The sequence below is a fragment of the Heterodontus francisci genome, chromosome 22 (assembly GCF_036365525.1).
Source record: "Heterodontus francisci isolate sHetFra1 chromosome 22, sHetFra1.hap1, whole genome shotgun sequence".
In the NCBI taxonomy this organism is placed as follows: domain Eukaryota; kingdom Metazoa; phylum Chordata; class Chondrichthyes; order Heterodontiformes; family Heterodontidae; genus Heterodontus; species Heterodontus francisci.
The window spans coordinates 35129603-35154118 of record NC_090392.1 but is presented as its reverse complement, the minus strand read 5'-3'; the positions used below and the strand labels follow the sequence as shown (position 1 = coordinate 35154118).

General features: G+C 44.0%; 6 non-coding genes across 6 annotated transcripts; all 6 read left to right on the top strand.

Annotated features, from left to right (window-relative positions):
* Positions 1 to 1556: 1556 nt before the first annotated feature.
* Positions 1557 to 1629, top strand: trnav-cac (transfer RNA valine (anticodon CAC)). The gene has a single exon. It is a non-coding gene; the product is annotated as a tRNA-Val (tRNA).
* Positions 1630 to 5036: 3407 nt separating this feature from the next.
* On the top strand, positions 5037 to 5109 carry trnav-aac (transfer RNA valine (anticodon AAC)). The gene has a single exon. It is a non-coding gene; the product is annotated as a tRNA-Val (tRNA).
* Positions 5110 to 8516: 3407 nt separating this feature from the next.
* On the top strand, positions 8517 to 8589 carry trnav-aac (transfer RNA valine (anticodon AAC)). The gene has a single exon. It is a non-coding gene; the product is annotated as a tRNA-Val (tRNA).
* A 3406-nt stretch (positions 8590 to 11995) lies between these two features.
* trnav-aac (transfer RNA valine (anticodon AAC)) lies at positions 11996 to 12068 on the top strand. The gene has a single exon. It is a non-coding gene; the product is annotated as a tRNA-Val (tRNA).
* Positions 12069 to 18954: 6886 nt separating this feature from the next.
* On the top strand, positions 18955 to 19027 carry trnav-aac (transfer RNA valine (anticodon AAC)). The gene has a single exon. It is a non-coding gene; the product is annotated as a tRNA-Val (tRNA).
* A 3407-nt stretch (positions 19028 to 22434) lies between these two features.
* On the top strand, positions 22435 to 22507 carry trnav-aac (transfer RNA valine (anticodon AAC)). Its single transcript has one exon. It is a non-coding gene; the product is annotated as a tRNA-Val (tRNA).
* Positions 22508 to 24516: the final 2009 nt, after the last annotated feature.

Here is a 24516-nt window from a genome sequence, read left to right as displayed (position 1 = left end):
ATATGGAATTCGTGTCGGATTAGTATAAATGGGTGGTCGATGGTCAGCACAGACTCGGTGGGCCGTAGGGCCTGTTTCACTGCTGTATCACCAAACTAATCTAATCGGTCAACGGGATGCTGTTTTTCGAGCTTGTGTTGATGTTCACTGGAACACTGAGGCAATCCCAGGAAAGAGATGTGAGCATGAGAGCAGTGGGCAGTCTTGAAATGGCAAGCAACCGGAAGCTCAGGGTCCTGCTTGCGGACTGAGCCGACGTATTCCGCAAAGCGGTCACCCAGTCTGCGTTTGGTCTCCCCAATAAACATGAATATACATGAATTGGATTTAGGCGCCAGTATGTTGCAAAACAAGAAGAAAGAAAAGCACAAATGCCATTAACTCTGACTTTGCAAATGATTCACTGAAAAATTCTTTCCTTTGCTGGAAAAGATGACTATTGTGCATCTGAAAATGGGCACCATGGAATTGTGTTGCATACTGACCTGTTTTCTTATATTTGCCTGTCATCTGTGCAATTCAATTTGTGTTGGATATTGCTGAGAATCTCATTTCAAGATGAGGGCACAGATATTATTATAATCCTACTGAAAGCCTAAACCTGGAACAAATCCTGTGTTACATGGATTGCAACTTATCGAGGGCTGTGCAGCTAAGGTGAGGAAGACAGGAATGATGTGTTTGATGATTGCGTGGAATGCATTGCAAACTTGGGTTACGTTGCTTGATTTCATTCTACACCTTGAAATTCAGAAACAAGTGAGGCACCAGGTGGAAACCAACAGCTGTCTCTGTGGAAGAGGGGACATAGCTTCCTAATATAACCATTTGAACTCTGCAAACATTCTGCTGGATCTGAACTGCCCTGTATACCAAGGCCAATTTGTATACTATATAAATTGGCATGCTCAGACTATGCAGAGGACTCCAGGTGGGGTCCAACCAGGACATGATATAGCTGCAGTGAAGCTTCGCCCCCATTATATAACTGCCTCTGTTATGCATTCTACTGCGAGGGTAATCACATTGTATGTAGCAACTCAGCAAAATAAGGACTCATTTGATCAAAATAAAGAGTTTAAAAACACAAATATGTGTCAGTGCAATCAGTAAATAATGAGAAATGAAATCCAGAAGTTGGCAAGAATCCCAAGTGGATGTCTTGGTGTGGTTGGGGAAGGGAATCTTTGTCAATGATGGCACACTGTGCATTAACACTGCAGCAGCTGCTGCACCTCTTACAAACTTAGTTTCTTAAGGTAGAGTTTAAAAAAAAAGGGAATTGGATAATTGCATGAAAGGAGAGGCAAAGAAAAGCAGAGCGAAGGAAGTGGGCCCAAATGGCAAGTCTTTCAAAAAACTGGCAATGGTACGATGGCCTGAATGGACTGGCGATGTGTTGTGCACTGCTGATCGTCCATGGCTGGGTCAATACCTCTGCAGCCTTGCGAAATGTCACAGTGGAATTGCATTTCAATGAAACAAGCAGCACAAATCGATTAAGACTGTACAGTTTAACAATACTTGTAGCTTCCTCAGCGCTTTAAGTGTGTTGAGTTTCTGTAGTGTAGTGGTGATCAAGTTTGCCTCACACGCAAAAGGTCCCCACTTCGAAACTGGGCAGAAACATTTTCAAAACCAACCCGAACATCTTCGCAAGAAATATGCAATCATTGACATTCCCCATTAACACAACACAATTTCTCAAAGCTCTCTTTCTCTTGCACATTGTGTGCAAAATGCCTTGCACTCGCTCCTCTTTCTAGTCCTGATGCTGCAGAAAGTTCCTCAAAACCGAGCAGTGACACTTTATTTGGCTCAGATTAGAATAGAAACCTGCAACACGAGCTTGCTAAATCACAGCGAATCTTAGTCTCATTTCAGACGAGGCAAAAGCACATCAGCAATTCACTTTCACCAGCTCCACAGTCGTTGAGACAGGGGCACGCTGCAATATTTTGACCCGCACTGTCCAATTACTCGCTGTCAGCAGCAAGTGGCGTCTGCTGCCTCAATCAACAGGTTACTGGCCATCTCGGGGAGGTAAAATAGCACAACCCGGGCCAAATCTCCCCATCAACTATGCACCGGCTCAGCAAAACGGAGGCACATGATATCCGGGTCACTGAACCTCCGAGCAGCTCTTGCAGAACACCCAAGTGACTGAAACTTTCTTTGAGTTGCAATGATGAATCTCCGGTGGAAACAAGTTGGGGGAAATTGCTCCTCCTGAACATTTCTTCTTGGGTAAAAGGGGCAAAAATCCTTTTCAATTTAACCACTGCTGCAGCAGATTCTTGGTGTCTTAAGCACCTTGATAACCCAGCTCTTAACATGCAGCCGCAATTATGACAAGGGGGAAAGGTTCATGACACGCAGAGGGGAAAAAGTTATTTAAGTTATGACAGTCGCTCACAGATTTATTAGCCTTCTGTTCAGTCAGTAACAGAGACATACCTGGATTTATTGATGCAGATTAACATAACTATTCAGCATCACGCAGAGCCGCTAGGAGTACTTTGCCTCCCTTCAAGACGGACACAGCTGATTCTGTAACTGAAGCTAAGGAAACAGGCAGACCTGCCAAATTATCATTTTATTTTGTTCTTCATTCGGCAAGTAACAGGAACACTAACAAGGTGGCGTTGAAAATGAGATGCACTGCGGCTCCGCTCAATATCAAAGCGCTCCTTCATATTGAACTGAGGAAGAATATACATGAATAAAAGCAAAATACTGTGGATGCTGGAAATCTGAAATAAAAACCAGAAATTCTGGAAATACTCAGCTCGACTGGCAGCATCTGTGGAGACAGAAGCAGAGTTAACATTTCGGCTCAGTGACCCTTCTTCAGAACTGGCAAATATTAGAAATGTCAAAGGTTAGAAGCAAGTAAAGCGGGGGTGGAGCAAGAGATAACAAAGGAGAAGGTGTAGATTGGACAAGGCCACAGAATAGCTGACCAGAAGGTCATGGAGCAAAGGCAAACAATATGTTAATGGTGTGTTGAAAGACAAAGCATTAGTACAGAGAGGACTGTTAATGGACTGAAAATTGAAGAGCAGCAAGTACAAACAGGAAAAAAAACAGTGGGTAAGCAAACTGAACAAACTAAGATGAAATAAAATAAACATACAAAAAAATGTAAATAATGTAAAAATGAAAAATAACAAAAAATGAAAGTAAAATGGGGGCCCCGTCATGCTCTGGAATTATTGAACTCAATATTCAGTCCGGCACGCTCTCGTGTGCAGTGGTTCACACCGCAGCCTCACAGCTCCAGCGACCCGCTTTCAATTCTGGGCACTGCCTGCGTGGTGTTTGCAAGTTCTCCCTGTGTCTGCGTGGGATTCCTCTGGGTGCTCCGGTTTCCTCCCACATGCCAAAGACTGGCTGCTTGATAGGTTAATTGGCCATTATAAATTGCCCCTCGTATAGGGAGGTGGTAGGGAAATATAGGGAAGGTGGGGATGTGGTAGGAATATGGAATTCGTGTCGGATTAGTATAAATGGGTGGTCGATGGTCAGCACAGACTCGGTGGGCCGAAGGGCCTGTTTCACTGCTGTATCACCAAACTAAACTAATCGGTCAACGGGATGCTGTTTTTCGAGCTTGTGTTGATGTTCACTGGAACACTGAGGCAATCCCAGGATAGAGATGTGAGCATGAGAGCAGTGGGCAGTCTTGAAATGGCAAGCAATCGGAAGCTCAGGGTCCTGCTTGCGGACTGAGCCGACGTATTCCGCAAAGCGGTCACCCAGTCTGCATTTGGTCTCCCCAATAAACATGAATATACATGAATTGGATTTAGGCGCCAGTATGTTGCAAAACAAGAAGAAAGAAAAGCACAAATGCCATTAACTCTGACTTTGCAAATGATTCACTGAAAAATTCTTTCATTTGCTGGAAAAGATGACTATTGTGCATCTGAAAATGGGCACCATGGAATTGTGTTGCATACTGACCTGTTTTCCTATATTTGCCTGTCATCTATGCAATTCAATTTGTGTTGGATATTGCTGAGAATCTCATTTCAAGATGAGGGCACAGATATTATTATAATCCTACTGAAAGCCTAAACCTGGAACAAATACTGTGTTACATGGATTGCAACGTTTCGAGGGCTGTGCAGCTAAGGTGAGGAAGACAGGAATGATGTGTTTGATGATTGCGTGGAATGCATTGCAAACTTGGGTTACGTTGCTTGATTTCATTCTACACCTTGAAATTCAGAAGCAAGTGAGGCACCAGGTGGAAACCAACAGCTGTCTCTGTGGAAGAGGGGACATTGCTTCCTAATCTAACCATTTGAACTCTGCAAACATTCTGCTGGATCTGAACTGCCCTGTATACCAAGGCCAATTTGTATACTATATAAATTGGCATGCCCAGACTATGCAGAGGACTCCAGGTGGGGTCCAACAAGGACATTATATAGCTGCAGTGAAGCTTCGCCCCCATTATATAACTGCCTCTGTTACGCATTCTACTGCGAGGGTAATCACATTGTTTGTAGCATCTCAGCAAAATAAGGACTCATTTGATCAAAATAAAGAGTTTAAAAACACAAATATGTGTCAGTGCAATCAGTAAATAATGAGAAATGAAATCCAGAACGTGGCAAGAATCCCAAGTGGATGTCTTGGTGTGGTTGGGGAAGGGAATCTTTGTCAATGATGGCACACTGTGCATTAACACTGCAGCAGCTGCTGCACCTCTGACAAACTTAGTTTCTTATGGGAGAGTTTTAAAAAAAAGGAATTGGATAATTGCATGAAAGGAGAGGCAAAGAAAAGCAGAGCTAAGGAAGTGGGCCCAAATGGCAAGTCTTTCAAAAAACTGGCAATGGTACGATGGCCTGAATGGACTGGCGATGTGTTGTGCACTGCTGATCGTCCATGGCTGGGTCAATACCTCTGCAGCCTTGCGAAATGTCACAGTGGAATTGCATTTCAATGAAACAAGCAGCACAAATCGATTAAGACTGTACAGTTTAACAATACTTGCAGCTTCCTCAGCGCTGCAACTGTGTTGAGTTTCTGTAGTGTAGTGGTGATCACGTTTGCCTAACCCGCAAAAAGTCCTCAGTTCGAAACTGGGCAGAAACATTTTCAAAACGAACCCAAACTTCTTCGCAAGAAATATGCAATCATTGACATTCCCCATGAACACAACGCAATTTCTCAAAGCCCTCTTTCTCTTGCACATTGTGTGCACAATGCCTTGCACTCGCTCCTTTTTCTAGTCCTGATGCTGCAGAAAGTTCCTCAAAACCGAGCAGTGACACTTTATTTGGCTCAGATTAGAATAGAAACCTGCAACACGAGCTTGCTAAATAACAGCGAATCTTAGTCTCATTTCAGACGAGGCAAAAGCACATCAGCAATTCACTTTCACCAGCTCCACAGTCGTTGAGACAGGGGCACGCTGCAATATTTTGACCCGCACTGTCCAATTACTCGCTGTCAGCAGCAAGAGGCGTCTGCTGCCTCAATCAACAGGTTACTGGCCATCTCGGGGAGGTAAAATAGCACAACCCGGGCCAAATCTCCCCATCAACCAAGCACCGGCTCAGCAAAACGTAGGCACATGATATCCGGGTCACTGAACCTCCGAGCAGCTCTTACAGAACACCCAAGTGACTGAAACTTTCTTTGAGTTGCAATGATGAATCTCCGGAGGAAACAAGTTGGGGGAAATTGCTCCTCCTGAACATTTCTTCTTGGGTATAAGGGGCAAAAATCCTTTTCAATTTAACCACTGCTGCAGCAGATTCTTGGTGTCTTAAGCACCTTGATAACCCAGCTTTTAACATGCAGCCGTAATTATGACAAGGGGTAAAGGTTCATGACACGCAGAGGGGAAAAAGTTATTTAAGTTATGACAGTCGCTCACAGATTTATTAGCGTTTTGTTCAGTCTGTAACAGAGACATACCTGGATTTATTGATGCAGATTAACATAACTATTCAGCGTCACGCAGAGCCGCTAGGAGTACTTTGCCTCCCTTAAAGACGGACACAGCTGATTCTGTAACTGAAGCTAAGGAAACAGGCAGACCTGCCAAATTATTATTTTATTTTGTTCTTCATTCGGCAAGTAACAGGAACACTAACAAGGTGGCGTTGAAAATGAGATGCACTGCGGCTCCGCTCAATATCAAAGCGCTCCTTCATATTGAACCGAGGAAGAATATACATGAATTAAAGCAAAATACTGTGGATGCTGGAAATCTGAAATAAAAACAAGAAATTCTGGAAATACTCAGCACGACTGGCAGCATCTGTGGAGACAGAAGCAGAGTTAACATTTCGGCTCAGTGACCCTTCTTCAGAACTGGCAAATATTAGAAATGTCAAAGGTTAGAAGCAAGTAAAGCGGGGGTGGAGCAAGAGATAACAAAGGAGAAGGTGTAGATTGGACAAGGCCACAGAATAGCTGACCAGACGGTCATGGAGCAAAGGCAAACAATATGTTAATGGTGTGTTGAAAGACAAAGCATTGGTACAGAGAGGACTGTTAATGGACTGAAAATTGAAGAGCAGCAAGTACAAACAGGAAAAAAAACAGTGGGTAAGCAAACTGAACAAACTAAGATGAAATAAAATAAACATACAAAAAAATGTAAAAAATGTAAAAATGAAAAATAACAAAAAATGAAAGTAAAATGGGGGCCCCGTCATGCTCTGGAATTATTGAACTCAATATTCAGTCCGGCACGCTCTCGTGTGCAGTGGTTCACACCGCAGCCTCACAGCTTCAGCGACCCGCTTTCAATTCTGGGCACTGCCTGCGTGGTGTTTGCAAGTTCTCCCTGTGTCTGCGTGGGATTCCTCTGGGTGCTCCGGTTTCCTCCCACATGCCAAAGACTGGCTGCTTGATAGGTTAATTGGCCATTATAAATTGCCCCTCGTATAGGGAGGTGGTAGGGAAATATAGGGAAGGTGGGGATGTGGTAGGAAAATGGAATTTGTGTCGGATTAGTATAAATGGGTGGTCGATGGTCAGCTCAGACTCGGTGGGCCGAAGGGCCTGTTTCACTGCTGTATCACCAAACTAAACTAATCGGTCAACGGGATGCTGTTTTTCGAGCTTGTGTTGATGTTCACTGGAACACTGAGGCAATCCCAGGATAGAGATGTGAGCATGAGAGCAGTGGGCAGTCTTGAAATGGCAAGCAACCGGAAGCTCAGGGTCCTGCTTGCGGACTGAGCCGACGTATTCCGCAAAGCGGTCACCCAGTCTGCGTTAGGTCTCCCCAATAAACATGAATATACATGAATTGGATTTAGGCGCCAGTATGTTGCAAAACAAGAAGAAAGAAAAGCACAAATGCCATTAACTCTGACTTTGCAAATGATTCACTGAAAAATTCTTTCATTTGCTGGAAAAGATGACTATTGTGCATCTGAAAATGGGCACCATGGAATTGTGTTGCATACTGACCTGTTTTCCTATATTTGCCTGTCATCTATGCAATTCAATTTGTGTTGGATATTGCTGAGAATCTCATTTCAAGATGAGGGCACAGATATTATTATAATCCGGCTGAAAGCCTAAACCTAGAACAAATACTGTGTTACATGGATTGCAACGTTTCGAGGGCTGTGCAGCTAAGGTGAGGAAGACAGGAATGATGTGTTTGATGATTGCGTGGAATGCATTGCAAACTTGGGTTACGTTGCTTGATTTCATTCTGCACCTTGAAATTCAGAAACAAGTGAGGCACCAGGTGGAAACCAACAGCTGTCTCTGTGGAAGAGGGGACATCGCTTCCTAATCTAACCATTTGAACTCTGCAAACATTCTGCTGGATCTGAACTGCCCTGTATACCAAGGCCAATTTGTATACTGTATAGATTGGCATGCCCAGACTATGCAGAGGACTCCAGGTGGGGTCCAACCAGGACATTATATAGCTGCAGTGAAGCTTCGCCCCCATTATATAACTGCCTCTGTTACGCATTCTACTGCGAGGGTAATCACATTGTATGTAGCAACTCAGCAAAATAAGGACTCATTTGATCAAAATAAAGAGTTTAAAAACACAAATATGTGTCAGTGCAATCAGTAAATAATGAGAAATGAAATCCAGAAGTTGGCAAGAATCCCAAGTGGATGTCTTGGTGTGTTTGGGGAAGGGAATCTTTGTCAATGATGGCACACTGTGCATTAACACTACAGCAGCTGCTGCACCTCTTACAAACTTAGTTTCTTAAGGGAGAGTTTTAAAAAAAGGGAATTGGATAATTGCATGAAAGGAGAGGCAAAGAAAAGCAGAGCTAAGGAAGTGGGCCCAAGTGGCAAGTCTTTGAAAAAACTGGCAATGGTACGATGGCCTGAATGGACTGGCGATGTGTTGTGCACTGCTGATCGTCCATGGCTGGGTCAATACCTCTGCAGCCTTGCGAAATGTCACTGTGGAATTGCATTTCAATGAAACAAGCACCACAAATCGATTAAGACTGTATAGTTTAACAATACTTGCAGCTTCCTCAGCGCTGCAGCTGTGTTGAGTTTCTGTAGTGTAGTGGTGATCACGTTTGCCTAACCCGCAAAAGGTCCCCAGTTCGAAACTGGGCAGAATCATTTTCAAAACGAACCCAAACTTCTTCGCAAGAAATATGCAATCATTGACATTCCCCATGAACACAACGCAATTTCTCAAAGCCCTCTTTCTCTTGCACATTGTGTGCACAATGCCTTGTACTCGCTCCTTTTTCTAGTCCTGATGCTGCAGAAAGTTCCTCAAAACCGAGCAGTGACACTTTATTTGGCTCAGATTAGAATAGAAACCTGCAACACGAGCTTGCTAAATAACAGCGAATCTTAGTCTCATTTCAGACGAGGCAAAAGCACATCAGCAATTCACTTTCACCAGCTCCACAGTCGTTGAGACAGGGGCACGCTGCAATATTTTGACCCGCACTGTCCAATTACTCGCTGTCAGCAGCAAGTGGCGTCTGCTGCCTCAATCAACAGGTTACTGGCCATCTCGGGGAGGTAAAATAGCACAACCCGGGCCAAATCTCCCCATCAACCAAGCACCGGCTCAGCAAAACGTAGGCACATGATATCCGGGTCACTGAACCTCCGAGCAGCTCTGACAGAACACCCAAGTGACTGAAACTTTCTTTGAGTTGCAATGATGAATCTCCGGAGGAAACAAGTTGGGGGAAATTGCTCCTCCTGAACATTTCTTCTTGGGTATAAGGGGCAAAAATCCTTTTCAATTTAACCACTGCTGCAGCAGATTCTTGGTGTCTTAAGCACCTTGATAACCCAGCTCTTAACATGCAGCCGCAATTATGACAAGGGGTAAAGGTTCATGACACGCAGAGGGGAAAAAGTTATTTAAGTTATGACAGTCGCTCACAGATTTATTAGCGTTTTGTTCAGTCTGTAACAGAGACATACCTGGATTTATTGATGCAGATTAACATAACTATTCAGCGTCACGCAGAGCCGCTAGGAGTACTTTGCCTCCCTTAAAGACGGACACAGCTGATTCTGTAACTGAAGCTAAGGAAACAGGCAGACCTGCCAAATTATTATTTTATTTTGTTCTTCATTCGGCAAGTAACAGGAACACTAACAAGGTGGCGTTGAAAATGAGATGCACTGCGGCTCCGCTCAATATCAAAGCGCTCCTTCATATTGAACCGAGGAAGAATATACATGAATTAAAGCAAAATACTGTGGATGCTGGAAATCTGAAATAAAAACAAGAAATTCTGGAAATACTCAGCACGACTGGCAGCATCTGTGGAGACAGAAGCAGAGTTAACATTTCGGCTCAGTGACCCTTCTTCAGAACTGGCAAATATTAGAAATGTCAAAGGTTAGAAGCAAGTAAAGCGGGGGTGGAGCAAGAGATAACAAAGGAGAAGGTGTAGATTGGACAAGGCCACAGAATAGCTGACCAGACGGTCATGGAGCAAAGGCAAACAATATGTTAATGGTGTGTTGAAAGACAAAGCATTGGTACAGAGAGGACTGTTAATGGACTGAAAATTGAAGAGCAGCAAGTACAAACAGGAAAAAAACAGTGGGTAAGCAAACTGAACAAACTAAGATGAAATAAAATAAACATACAAAAAAATGTAAAAAATGTAAAAATGAAAAATAACAAAAAATGAAAGTAAAATGGGGGCCCCGTCATGCTCTGGAATTATTGAACTCAATATTCAGTCCGGCACGCTCTCGTGTGCAGTGGTTCACACCGCAGCCTCACAGCTTCAGCGACCCGCTTTCAATTCTGGGCACTGCCTGCGTGGTGTTTGCAAGTTCTCCCTGTGTCTGCGTGGGATTCCTCTGGGTGCTCCGGTTTCCTCCCACATGCCAAAGACTGGCTGCTTGATAGGTTAATTGGCCATTATAAATTGCCCCTCGTATAGGGAGGTGGTAGGGAAATATAGGGAAGGTGGGGATGTGGTAGGAAAATGGAATTCGTGTCGGATTAGTATAAATGGGTGGTCGATGGTCAGCTCAGACTCGGTGGGCCGAAGGGCCTGTTTCACTGCTGTATCACCAAACTAAACTAATCGGTCAACGGGATGCTGTTTTTCGAGCTTGTGTTGATGTTCACTGGAACACTGAGGCAATCCCAGGATAGAGATGTGAGCATGAGAGCAGTGGGCAGTCTTGAAATGGCAAGCAACCGGAAGCTCAGGGTCCTGCTTGCGGACTGAGCCGACGTATTCCGCAAAGCGGTCACCCAGTCTGCGTTAGGTCTCCCCAATAAACATGAATATACATGAATTGGATTTAGGCGCCAGTATGTTGCAAAACAAGAAGAAAGAAAAGCACAAATGCCATTAACTCTGACTTTGCAAATGATTCACTGAAAAATTCTTTCATTTGCTGGAAAAGATGACTATTGTGCATCTGAAAATGGGCACCATGGAATTGTGTTGCATACTGACCTGTTTTCCTATATTTGCCTGTCATCTATGCAATTCAATTTGTGTTGGATATTGCTGAGAATCTCATTTCAAGATGAGGGCACAGATATTATTATAATCCGGCTGAAAGCCTAAACCTAGAACAAATACTGTGTTACATGGATTGCAACGTTTCGAGGGCTGTGCAGCTAAGGTGAGGAAGACAGGAATGATGTGTTTGATGATTGCGTGGAATGCATTGCAAACTTGGGTTACGTTGCTTGATTTCATTCTGCACCTTGAAATTCAGAAACAAGTGAGGCACCAGGTGGAAACCAACAGCTGTCTCTGTGGAAGAGGGGACATGTCTTCCTAATCTAACCATTTGAACTCTGCAAACATTCTGCTGGATCTGAACTGCCCTGTATACCAAGGCCAATTTGTATACTGTATAGATTGGCATGCCCAGACTATGCAGAGGACTCCAGGTGGGGTCCAACCAGGACATTATATAGCTGCAGTGAAGCTTCGCCCCCATTATATAACTGCCTCTGTTACGCATTCTACTGCGAGGGTAATCACATTGTATGTAGCAACTCAGCAAAATAAGGACTCATTTGATCAAAATAAAGAGTTTAAAAACACAAATATGTGTCAGTGCAATCAGTAAATAATGAGAAATGAAATCCAGAACTTGGCAAGCATCCCAAGTGGATGTCTTGGTGTGGTTGGGGAAGGGAATCTTTGTCAATGATGGCACACTGTGCATTAACACTGCAGCAGCTGCTGCACCTCTTACAAACTTAGTTTCTTAAGGGAGAGTTTTAAAAAAAGGGAATTGGATAATTGCATGAAAGGAGAGGCAAACAAAAGCAGAGCTGAGGAAGTGGGCCCAAATGGCAAGTCTTAGAAAAAACTGGCAATGGTCCGATGGCCTGAATGGACTGGCGATGTGTTGTGCACTGCTGATCGTCCATGGCTGGGTCAATACCTCTGCAGCCTTGCGAAATGTCACAGTGGAATTGCATTTCAATGAAACAAGCACCACAAATCGATTAAGACTGTATTGTTTAACAATACTTGCAGCTTCCTGAACGCTGCAATTGTGTTGAGTTTCTGTAGTGTAGTGGTGATCACGTTTGCCTAACACGCAAAAGGTCCCTAGTTCGAAACTGGGCAGAAACATTTTCAAAACGAACCCAAACTTCTTCGCAAGAAATATGCAATCATTGACATTCCCCATGAACACAACACAATTTCTCAAAGCCCTCTTTCTCTTGCACATTGTGTGCACAATGCCTTGCACTCGCTCCTCTTTCTAGTTCTGATGCTGCAGAAAGTTCCGCAAAACCGAGCAGTGACACTTTATTTGGCTCAGATGAGAATAGAAACCTGCAACACGAGCTTGCGAAGTAACAGCGAATCTTAGTCTCATTTCAGACGAGGCAAAAGCACATCAGCAATTCACTTTCACCAGCTCCACAGTCGTTGAGACAGGGGCACGCTGCAATATTTTGACCCGCACTGTCCAATTACTCGCTGTCAGCAGCAAGTGGCGTCTGCTGCCTCAATCAACAGGTTACTGGCCATCTCGGCGAGGTAAAATAGCACAACCCGGGCCAAATCTCCCCATCAACCAAGCACCGGCTCAGCAAAACGTAGGCACATGATATCCGGGTCACTGAACCTCCGAGCAGCTCTTACAGAACACCCAAGTGACTGAAACTTTCTTTGAGTTGCAATGATGAATCTCCGGTGGAAACAAGTTGGGGGAAATTGCTCCTCCTGAACATTTCTTCTTGGGTAAAAGGGGCAAAAATCCTTTTCAATTTAACCACTGCTGCAGCAGATTCTTGGTGTCTTAAGCACCTTGATAACCCAGCTCTTAACATGCAGCCGCAATTATGACAAGGGGTGAAGGTTCATGACACGCAGAGGGGAAAAAGCTATTTAAGTTATGACAGTCGCTCACAGATTTATTAGCGTTTTGTTCAGTCAGTAACAGAGACATACCTGGATTTATTGATGCAGATTAACATAACTATTCAGCGTCACGCAGAGCCGCTAGGAGTACTTTGCCTCCCTTAAAGACGGACACGGCTGATTCTGTAACTGAAGCTAAGGAAACAGGCAGACCTGCCAAATTATTATTTTATTTTGTTCTTCATTCGGCAAGTAACAGGAACACTAACAAGGTGGCGTTGAAAATGAGATGCACTGCGGCTCCGCTCAATATCAAAGCGCTCCTTCATATTGAACCGAGGAAGAATATACATGAATAAAAGCAAAATACTGTGGATGCTGGAAATCTGAAATAAAAACAAGAAATTCTGGAAATACTCAGCACGACTGGCAGCATCTGTGGAGACAGAAGCAGAGTTAACATTTCGGCTCAGTGACCCTTCTTCAGAACTGGCAAATATTAGAAATGTCAAAGGTTAGAAGCAAGTAAAGCGGGGGTGGAGCAAGAGATAACAAAGGAGAAGGTGTAGATTGGACAAGGCCACAGAATAGCTGACCAGAAGGTCATGGAGCAAAGGCAAACAATATGTTAATGGTGTGTTGAAAGACAAAGCATTAGTACAGAGAGGACTGTTAATGGACTGAAAATTGAACAGCAGCAAGTACAAACAGGAAAAAAAACAGTGGGTAAGCAAACTGAACAAACTAAGATGAAATAAAATAAACATACAAAAAAATGTAAAAAATGTAAAAATGAAAAATAACAAAAAATGAAAGTAAAATGGGGGCCCCGTCATGCTCTGGAATTATTGAACTCAATATTCAGTCCGGCACGCTCTCGTGTGCAGTGGTTCACACCGCAGCCTCACAGCTCCAGCGACCCGCTTTCAATTCTGGGCACTGCCTGCGTGGTGTTTGCAAGTTCTCCCTGTGTCTGCGTGGGATTCCTCTGGGTGCTCCGGTTTCCTCCCACATGCCAAAGACTGGCTGCTTGATAGGTTAATTGGCCATTATAAATTGCCCCTCGTATAGGGAGGTGGCAGGGAAATATAGGGAAGGTGGGGATGTGGTAGGAATATGGAATTCGTGTCGGATTAGTATAAATGGGTGGTCGATGGTCAGCACAGACTCGGTGGGCCGAAGGGCCTGTTTCACTGCTGTATCACCAAACTAAACTAATCGGTCAACGGGATGCTGTTTTTCGAGCTTGTGTTGATGTTCACTGGAACACTGAGGCAATCCCAGGATAGAGATGTGAGCATGAGAGCAGTGGGCAGTCTTGAAATGGCAAGCAACCGGAAGCTCAGGGTCCTGCTTGCGGACTGAGCCGACGTATTCCGCAAAGCGGTCACCCAGTCTGCGTTTGGTCTCCCCAATAAACATGAATATACATGAATTGGATTTAGGCGCCAGTATGTTGCAAAACAAGAAGAAAGAAAAGCACAAATGCCATTAACTCTGACTTTGCAAATGATTCACTGAAAAATTCTTTCATTTGCTGGAAAAGATGACTATTGTGCATCTGAAAATGGGCACCATGGAATTGTGTTGCATACTGACCTGTTTTCCTATATTTGCCTGTCATCTATGCAATTCAATTTGTGTTGGATATTGCTGAGAATCTCATTTCAAGATGAGGGCACAGATATTATTATAATCCTACTGAAAGCCTAAACCTGGAACAAATACTGTGTTACATGGATTGCAACGTTTCGAGGGCTGTGCAGCTAAGGTGAGGAAGACAGGAATGATGTGTTTGATGATTGCGTGGAATGCATTGCAAACTTGGGTTACGTTGCTTGATTTCATTCTACACCTTGAAATTCAGAAACAAGTGAGGCACCAGGTGGAAACCAACAGCTGTCTCTGTGGAAGAGGGGACATGGCTTCGTAATCTAACCATTTGAACTCTGCAAACATTCTGCTGGATCTGAACTGCCCTGTATACCAAGGCCAATTTGTATACTGTATAGATTGGCATGCCCAGACTATGCAGAGGACTCCAGGTGGGGTCCAACCAGGACATTATATAGCTGCAGTGAAGCTTCGCCCCCATTATATAACTGCCTCTGTTACGCATTCTACTGCGAGGGTAATCACATTGTATGTAGCAACTCAGCAAAATAAGGACTCATTTGATCAAAATAAAGAGTTTAAAAACACAAATATGTGTCAGTGCAATCAGTAAATAATGAGAAATGAAATCCAGAAGTTGGCAAGAATCCCAAGTGGATGTCTTGGTGTGGTTGGGGAAGGGAATCTTTGTCAATGATGGCACACTGTGCATTAACACTACAGCAGCTGCTGCACCTCTTACAAACTTAGTTTCTTAAGGGAGAGTTTTAAAAAAAGGGAATTGGATAATTGCATGAAAGGAGAGGCAAAGAAAAGCAGAGCTAAGGAAGTGGGCCCAAGTGGCAAGTCTTTGAAAAAACTGGCAATGGTACGATGGCCTGAATGGACTGGCGATGTGTTGTGCACTGCTGATCGTCCATGGCTGGGTCAATACCTCTGCAGCCTTGCGAAATGTCACTGTGGAATTGCATTTCAATGAAACAAGCACCACAAATCGATTAAGACTGTATAGTTTAACAATACTTGCAGCTTCCTCAGCGCTGCAGCTGTGTTGAGTTTCTGTAGTGTAGTGGTGATCACGTTTGCCTAACCCGCAAAAGGTCCCCAGTTCGAAACTGCGCAGAATCATTTTCGAAACGAACCCAAACTTCTTCGCAAGAAATATGCAATCATTGACATTCCCCATGAACACAACGCAATTTCTCAAAGCCCTCTTTCTCTTGCACATTGTGTGCACAATGCCTTGTACTCGCTCCTTTTTCTAGTCCTGATGCTGCAGAAAGTTCCTCAAAACCGAGCAGTGACACTTTATTTGGCTCAGATTAGAATAGAAACCTGCAACACGAGCTTGCTAAATAACAGCGAATCTTAGTCTCATTTCAGACGAGGCAAAAGCACATCAGCAATTCACTTTCACCAGCTCCACAGTCGTTGAGACAGGGGCACGCTGCAATATTTTGACCCGCACTGTCCAATTACTCGCTGTCAGCAGCAAGAGGCGTCTGCTGCCTCAATCAACAGGTTACTGGCCATCTCGGGGAGGTAAAATAGCACAACCCGGGCCAAATCTCCCCATCAACCAAGCACCGGCTCAGCAAAACGTAGGCACATGATATCCGGGTCACTGAACCTCCGAGCAGCTCTGACAGAACACCCAAGTGACTGAAACTTTCTTTGAGTTGCAATGATGAATCTCCGGAGGAAACAAGTTGGGGGAAATTGCTCCTCCTGAACATTTCTTCTTGGGTATAAGGGGCAAAAATCCTTTTCAATTTAACCACTGCTGCAGCAGATTCTTGGTGTCTTAAGCACCTTGATAACCCAGCTCTTAACATGCAGCCGCAATTATGACAAGGGGTAAAGGTTCATGACACGCAGAGGGGAAAAAGTTATTTAAGTTATGACAGTCGCTCACAGATTTATTAGCGTTTTGTTCAGTCTGTAACAGAGACATACCTGGATTTATTGATGCAGATTAACATAACTATTCAGCGTCACGCAGAGCCGCTAGGAGTACTTTGCCTCCCTTAAAGACGGACACAGCTGATTCTGTAACTGAAGCTAAGGAAACAGGCAGACCTGCCAAATTATTATTTTATTTTGTTCTTCATTCGGCAAGTAACAGGAACACTAACAAGGTGGCGTTGAAAATGAGATGCACTGCGGCTCCGCTCAATATCAAAGCGCTCCTTCATATTGAACCGAGGAAGAATATACATGAATTAAAGCAAAATACTGTGGATGCTGGAAATCTGAAATAAAAACAAGAAATTCTGGAAATACTCAGCACGACTGGCAGCATCTGTGGAGACAGAAGCAGAGTTAACATTTCGGCTCAGTGACCCTTCTTCAGAACTGGCAAATATTAGAAATGTCAAAGGTTAGAAGCAAGTAAAGCGGGGGTGGAGCAAGAGATAACAAAGGAGAAGGTGTAGATTGGACAAGGCCACAGAATAGCTGACCAGACGGTCATGGAGCAAAGGCAAACAATATGTTAATGGTGTGTTGAAAGACAAAGCATTGGTACAGAGAGGACTGTTAATGGACTGAAAATTGAAGAGCAGCAAGTACAAACAGGAAAAAAACAGTGGGTAAGCAAACTGAACAAACTAAGATGAAATAAAATAAACATACAAAAAAATGTAAAAAATGTAAAAATGAAAAATAACAAAAAATGAAAGTAAAATGGGGGCCCCGTCATGCTCTGGAATTATTGAACTCAATATTCAGTCCGGCACGCTCTCGTGTGCAGTGGTTCACACCGCAGCCTCACAGCTTCAGCGACCCGCTTTCAATTCTGGGCACTGCCTGCGTGGTGTTTGCAAGTTCTCCCTGTGTCTGCGTGGGATTCCTCTGGGTGCTCCGGTTTCCTCCCACATGCCAAAGACTGGCTGCTTGATAGGTTAATTGGCCATTATAAATTGCCCCTCGTATAGGGAGGTGGTAGGGAAATATAGGGAAGGTGGGGATGTGGTAGGAAAATGGAATTCGTGTCGGATTAGTATAAATGGGTGGTCGATGGTCAGCTCAGACTCGGTGGGCCGAAGGGCCTGTTTCACTGCTGTATCACCAAACTAAACTAATCGGTCAACGGGATGCTGTTTTTCGAGCTTGTGTTGATGTTCACTGGAACACTGAGGCAATCCCAGGATAGAGATGTGAGCATGAGAGCAGTGGGCAGTCTTGAAATGGCAAGCAACCGGAAGCTCAGGGTCCTGCTTGCGGACTGAGCCGACGTATTCCGCAAAGCGGTCACCCAGTCTGCGTTAGGTCTCCCCAATAAACATGAATATACATGAATTGGATTTAGGCGCCAGTATGTTGCAAAACAAGAAGAAAGAAAAGCACAAATGCCATTAACTCTGACTTTGCAAATGATTCACTGAAAAATTCTTTCATTTGCTGGAAAAGATGACTATTGTGCATCTGAAAATGGGCACCATGGAATTGTGTTGCATACTGACCTGTTTTCCTATATTTGCCTGTCATCTATGCAATTCAATTTGTGTTGGATATTGCTGAGAATCTCATTTCAAGATGAGGGCACAGATATTATTATAATCCGGCTGAAAGCCTAAACCTAGAACAAATACTGTGTTACATGGATTGCAACGTTTCGAGGGCTGTGCAGCTAAGGTGAGGAAGACAGGAATGATGTGTTTGATGATTGCGTGGAATGCATTGCAAACTTGGGTTACGTTGCTTGATTTCATTCTGCACCTTGAAATTCAGAAACAAGTGAGGCACCAGGTGGAAACCAACAGCTGTCTCTGTGGAAGAGGGGACATGGCTTCCTAATCTAACCATTTGAACTCTGCAAACATTCTGCTGGATCTGAACTGCCCTGTATACCAAGGCCAATTTGTATACTGTATAGATTGGCATGCCCAGACTATGCAGAGGACTCCAGGTGGGGTCCAACCAGGACATTATATAGCTGCAGTGAAGCTTCGCCCCCATTATATAACTGCCTCTGTTACGCATTCTACTGCGAGGGTAATCACATTGTATGTAGCAACTCAGCAAAATAAGGACTCATTTGATCAAAATAAAGAGTTTAAAAACACAAATATGTGTCAGTGCAATCAGTAAATAATGAGAAATGAAATCCAGAACTTGGCAAGCATCCCAAGTGGATGTCTTGGTGTGGTTGGGGAAGGGAATCTTTGTCAATGATGGCACACTGTGCATTAACACTGCAGCAGCTGCTGCACCTCTTACAAACTTAGTTTCTTAAGGGAGAGTTTTAAAAAAAGGGAATTGGATAATTGCATGAAAGGAGAGGCAAACAAAAGCAGAGCTGAGGAAGTGGGCCCAAATGGCAAGTCTTAGAAAAAACTGGCAATGGTCCGATGGCCTGAATGGACTGGCGATGTGTTGTGCACTGCTGATCGTCCATGGCTGGGTCAATACCTCTGCAGCCTTGCGAAATGTCACAGTGGAATTGCATTTCAATGAAACAAGCACCACAAATCGATTAAGACTGTATTGTTTAACAATACTTGCAGCTTCCTGAACGCTGCAATTGTGTTGAGTTTCTGTAGTGTAGTGGTGATCACGTTTGCCTAACACGCAAAAGGTCCCCAGTTCGAAACTGGGCAGAAACATTTTCAAAACGAACCCAAACTTCTTCGCAAGAAATATGCAATCATTGACATTCCCCATGAACACAACACAATTTCTCAAAGCCCTCTTTCTCTTGCACATTGTGTGCACAATGCCTTGCACTCGCTCCTCTTTCTAGTCCTGATGCTGCAGAAAGTTCCGCAAAACCGAGCAGTGACACTTTATTTGGCTCAGATGAGAATAGAAACCTGCAACACGAGCTTGCTAAGTAACAGCGAATCTTAGTCTCATTTCAGACGAGGCAAAAGCACATCAGCAATTCACTTTCACCAGCTCCACAGTCGTTGAGACAGGGGCACGCTGCAATATTTTGACCCGCACTGTCCAATTACTCGCTGTCAGCAGCAAGTGGCGTCTGCTGCCTCAATCAACAGGTTACTGGCCATCTCGGGGAGGTAAAATAGCACAACCCGGGCCAAATCTCCCCATCAACCAAGCACCGGCTCAGCAAAACGTAGGCACATGATATCCGGGTCACTGAACCTCCGAGCAGCTCTTACAGAACACCCAAGTGACTGAAACTTTCTTTGAGTTGCAATGATGAATCTCCGGTGGAAACAAGTTGGGGGAAATTGCTCCTCCTGAACATTTCTTCTTGGGTAAAAGGGGCAAAAATCCTTTTCAATTTAACCACTGCTGCAGCAGATTACTGGTGTCTTAAGCACCTTGATAACCCAGCTCTTAACATGCAGCCGCAATTATGACAAGGGGTGAAGGTTCATGACACGCAGAGGGGAAAAAGTTATTTAAGTTATGACAGTCGCTCACAGATTTATTAGCGTTTTGTTCAGTCAGTAACAGAGACATACCTGGATTTATTGATGCAGATTAACATAACTATTCAGCGTCACGCAGAGCCGCTAGGAGTACTTTGCCTCCCTTAAAGACGGACACGGCTGATTCTGTAACTGAAGCTAAGGAAACAGGCAGACCTGCCAAATTATTATTTTATTTTGTTCTTCATTCGGCAAGTAACAGGAACACTAACAAGGTGGCGTTGAAAATGAGATGCACTGCGGCTCCGCTCAATATCAAAGCGCTCCTTCATATTGAACCGAGGAAGAATATACATGAATAAAAGCAAAATACTGTGGATGCTGGAAATCTGAAATAAAAACAAGAAATTCTGGAAATACTCAGCACGACTGGCAGCATCTGTGGAGACAGAAGCAGAGTTAACATTTCGGCTCAGTGACCCTTCTTCAGAACTGGCAAATATTAGAAATGTCAAAGGTTAGAAGCAAGTAAAGCGGGGGTGGAGCAAGAGATAACAAAGGAGAAGGTGTAGATTGGACAAGGCCACAGAATAGCTGACCAGAAGGTCATGGAGCAAAGGCAAACAATATGTTAATGGTGTGTTGAAAGACAAAGCATTAGTACAGAGAGGACTGTTAATGGACTGAAAATTGAACAGCAGCAAGTACAAACAGGAAAAGAAACAGTGGGTAAGCAAACTGAACAAACTAAGATGAAATAAAATAAACATACAAAAAAATGTAAAAAATGTAAAAATGAAAAATAACAAAAAATGAAAGTAAAATGGGGGCCCCGTCATGCTCTGGAATTATTGAACTCAATATTCAGTCCGGCACGCTCTCGTGTGCAGTGGTTCACACCGCAGCCTCACAGCTCCAGCGACCCGCTTTCAATTCTGGGCACTGCCTGCGTGGTGTTTGCAAGTTCTCCCTGTGTCTGCGTGGGATTCCTCTGGGTGCTCCGGTTTCCTCCCACATGCCAAAGACTGGCTGCTTGATAGGTTAATTGGCCATTATAAATTGCCCCTCGTATAGGGAGGTGGCAGGGAAATATAGGGAAGGTGGGGATGTGGTAGGAATATGGAATTCGTGTCGGATTAGTATAAATGGGTGGTCGATGGTCAGCACAGACTCGGTGGGCCGAAGGGCCTGTTTCACTGCTGTATCACCAAACTAAACTAATCGGTCAACGGGATGCTGTTTTTCGAGCTTGTGTTGATGTTCACTGGAACACTGAGGCAATCCCAGGATAGAGATGTGAGCATGAGAGCAGTGGGCAGTCTTGAAATGGCAAGCAACCGGAAGCTCAGGGTCCTGCTTGCGGACTGAGCCGACGTATTCCGCAAAGCGGTCACCCAGTCTGCGTTTGGTCTCCCCAATAAACATGAATATACATGAATTGGATTTAGGCGCCAGTATGTTGCAAAACAAGAAGAAAGAAAAGCACAAATGCCATTAACTCTGACTTTGCAAATGATTCACTGAAAAATTCTTTCATTTGCTGGAAAAGATGACTATTGTGCATCTGAAAATGGGCACCATGGAATTGTGTTGCATACTGACCTGTTTTCCTATATTTGCCTGTCATCTATGCAATTCAATTTGTGTTGGATATTGCTGAGAATCTCATTTCAAGATGAGGGCACAGATATTATTATAATCCTACTGAAAGCCTAAACCTGGAACAAATACTGTGTTACATGGATTGCAACGTTTCGAGGGCTGTGCAGCTAAGGTGAGGAAGACAGGAATGATGTGTTTGATGATTGCGTGGAATGCATTGCAAACTTGGGTTACGTTGCTTGATTTCATTCTACACCTTGAAATTCAGAAACAAGTGAGGCACCAGGTGGAAACCAACAGCTGTCTCTGTGGAAGAGGGGACATGGCTTCCTAATCTAACCATTTGAACTCTGCAAACATTCTGCTGGATCTGAACTGCCCTGTATACCAAGGCCAATTTGTATACTATATAGATTGGCATGCCCAGACTATGCAGAGGACTCCAGGTGGGGTCCAACCAGGACATTATATAGCTGCAGTGAAGCTTCGCCCCCATTATATAACTGCCTCTGTTACGCATTCTACTGCGAGGGTAATCACATTGTATGTAGCAACTCAGCAAAATAAGGACTCATTTGATCAAAATAAAGAGTTTAAAAACACAAATATGTGTCAGTGCAATCAGTAAATAATGAGAAATGAAATCCAGAAGTTGGCAAGAATCCCAAGTGGATGTCTTGGTGTGGTTGGGGAAGGGAATCTTTGTCAATGATGGCACACTGTGCATTAACACTACAGCAGCTGCTGCACCTCTTACAAACTTAGTTTCTTAAGGGAGAGTTTTAAAAAAAGGGAATTGGATAATTGCATGAAAGGAGAGGCAAAGAAAAGCAGAGCTAAGGAAGTGGGCCCAAGTGGCAAGTCTTTGAAAAAACTGGCAATGGTACGATGGCCTGAATGGACTGGCGATGTGTTGTGCACTGCTGATCGTCCATGGCTGGGTCAATACCTCTGCAGCCTTGCGAAATGTCACTGTGGAATTGCATTTCAATGAAACAAGCACCACAAATCGATTAAGACTGTATAGTTTAACAATACTTGCAGCTTCCTCAGCGCTGCAACTGTGTTGAGTTTCTGTAGTGTAGTGGTGATCACGTTTGCCTAACCCGCAAACGGTCCCCAGTTCGAAACTGGGCAGAAACATTTTCAAAACGAACCCAAACTTCTTCGCAAGAAATATGCAATCATTGACATTCCCCATGAACACAACACAATTTCTCAAAGCCCTCTTTCTCTTGCACATTGTGTGCACAATGCCTTGCACTCGCTCCTCTTTCTAGTCCTGATGCTGCAGAAAGTTCCGCAAAACCGAGCAGTGACACTTTATTTGGCTCAGATGAGAATAGAAACCTGCAACACGAGCTTGCTAAGTAACAGCGAATCTTAGTCTCATTTCAGACGAGGCAAAAGCACATCAGCAATTCACTTTCACCAGCTCCACAGTCGTTGAGACAGGGGCACGCTGCAATATTTTGACCCGCACTGTCCAATTACTCGCTGTCAGCAGCAAGTGGCGTCTGCTGCCTCAATCAACAGGTTACTGGCCATCTCGGGGAGGTAAAATAGCACAACCCGGGCCAAATCTCCCCATCAACCAACCACCGGCTCAGCAAAACGTAGGCACATGATATCCGGGTCACTGAACCTCCGAGCAGCTCTTACAGAACACCCAAGTGACTGAAACTTTCTTTGAGTTGCAATGATGAATCTCCGGTGGAAACAAGTTGGGGGAAATTGCTCCTCCTGAACATTTCTTCTTGGGTAAAAGGGGCAAAAATCCTTTTCAATTTAACCACTGCTGCAGCAGATTCTTGGTGTCTTAAGCACCTTGATAACCCAGCTCTTAACATGCAGCCGCAATTATGACAAGGGGTGAAGGTTCATGACACGCAGAGGGGAAAAAGTTATTTAAGTTATGACAGTCGCTCACAGATTTATTAGCGTTTTGTTCAGTCAGTAACAGAGACATACCTGGATTTATTGATGCAGATTAACATAACTATTCAGCGTCACGCAGAGCCGCTAGGAGTACTTTGCCTCCCTTAAAGACGGACACGGCTGATTCTGTAACTGAAGCTAAGGAAACAGGCAGACCTGCCAAATTATTATTTTATTTTGTTCTTCATTCGGCAAGTAACAGGAACACTAACAAGGTGGCGTTGAAAATGAGATGCACTGCGGCTCCGCTCAATATCAAAGCGCTCCTTCATATTGAACCGAGGAAGAATATACATGAATAAAAGCAAAATACTGTGGATGCTGGAAATCTGAAATAAAAACAAGAAATTGTGGAAATACTCAGCACGACTGGCAGCATCTGTGGAGACAGAAGCAGAGTTAACATTTCGGCTCAGTGACCCTTCTTCAGAACTGGCAAATATTAGAAATGTCAAAGGTTAGAAGCAAGTAAAGCGGGGGTGGAGCAAGAGATAACAAAGGAGAAGGCGTAGATTGGACAAGGCCACAGAATAGCTGACCAGAAGGTCATGGAGCAAAGGCAAACAATATGTTAATGGTGTGTTGAAAGACAAAGCATTAGTACAGAGAGGACTGTTAATGGACTGAAAATTGAACAGCAGCAAGTACAAACAGGAAAAAAAACAGTGGGTAAGCAAACTGAACAAACTAAGATGAAATAAAATAAACATACAAAAAAATGTAAAAAATGTAAAAATGGAAAATAACAAAAAATGAAAGTAAAATGGGGGCCCCGTCATGCTCTGGAATTATTGAACTCAATATTCAGTCCGGCACGCTCTCGTGTGCAGTGGTTCACACCGCAGCCTCACAGCTCCAGCGACCCGCTTTCAATTCTGGGCACTGCCTGCGTGGTGTTTGCAAGTTCTCCCTGTGTCTGCGTGGGATTCCTCTGGGTGCTCCGGTTTCCTCCCACATGCCAAAGACTGGCTGCTTGATAGGTTAATTGGCCATTATAAATTGCCCCTCGTATAGGGAGGTGGCAGGGAAATATAGGGAAGGTGGGGATGTGGTAGGAATATGGAATTCGTGTCGGATTAGTATAAATGGGTGGTCGATGGTCAGCACAGACTCGGTGGGCCGAAGGGCCTGTTTCACTGCTGTATCACCAAACTAAACTAATCGGTCAACGGGATGCTGTTTTTCGAGCTTGTGTTGATGTTCACTGGAACACT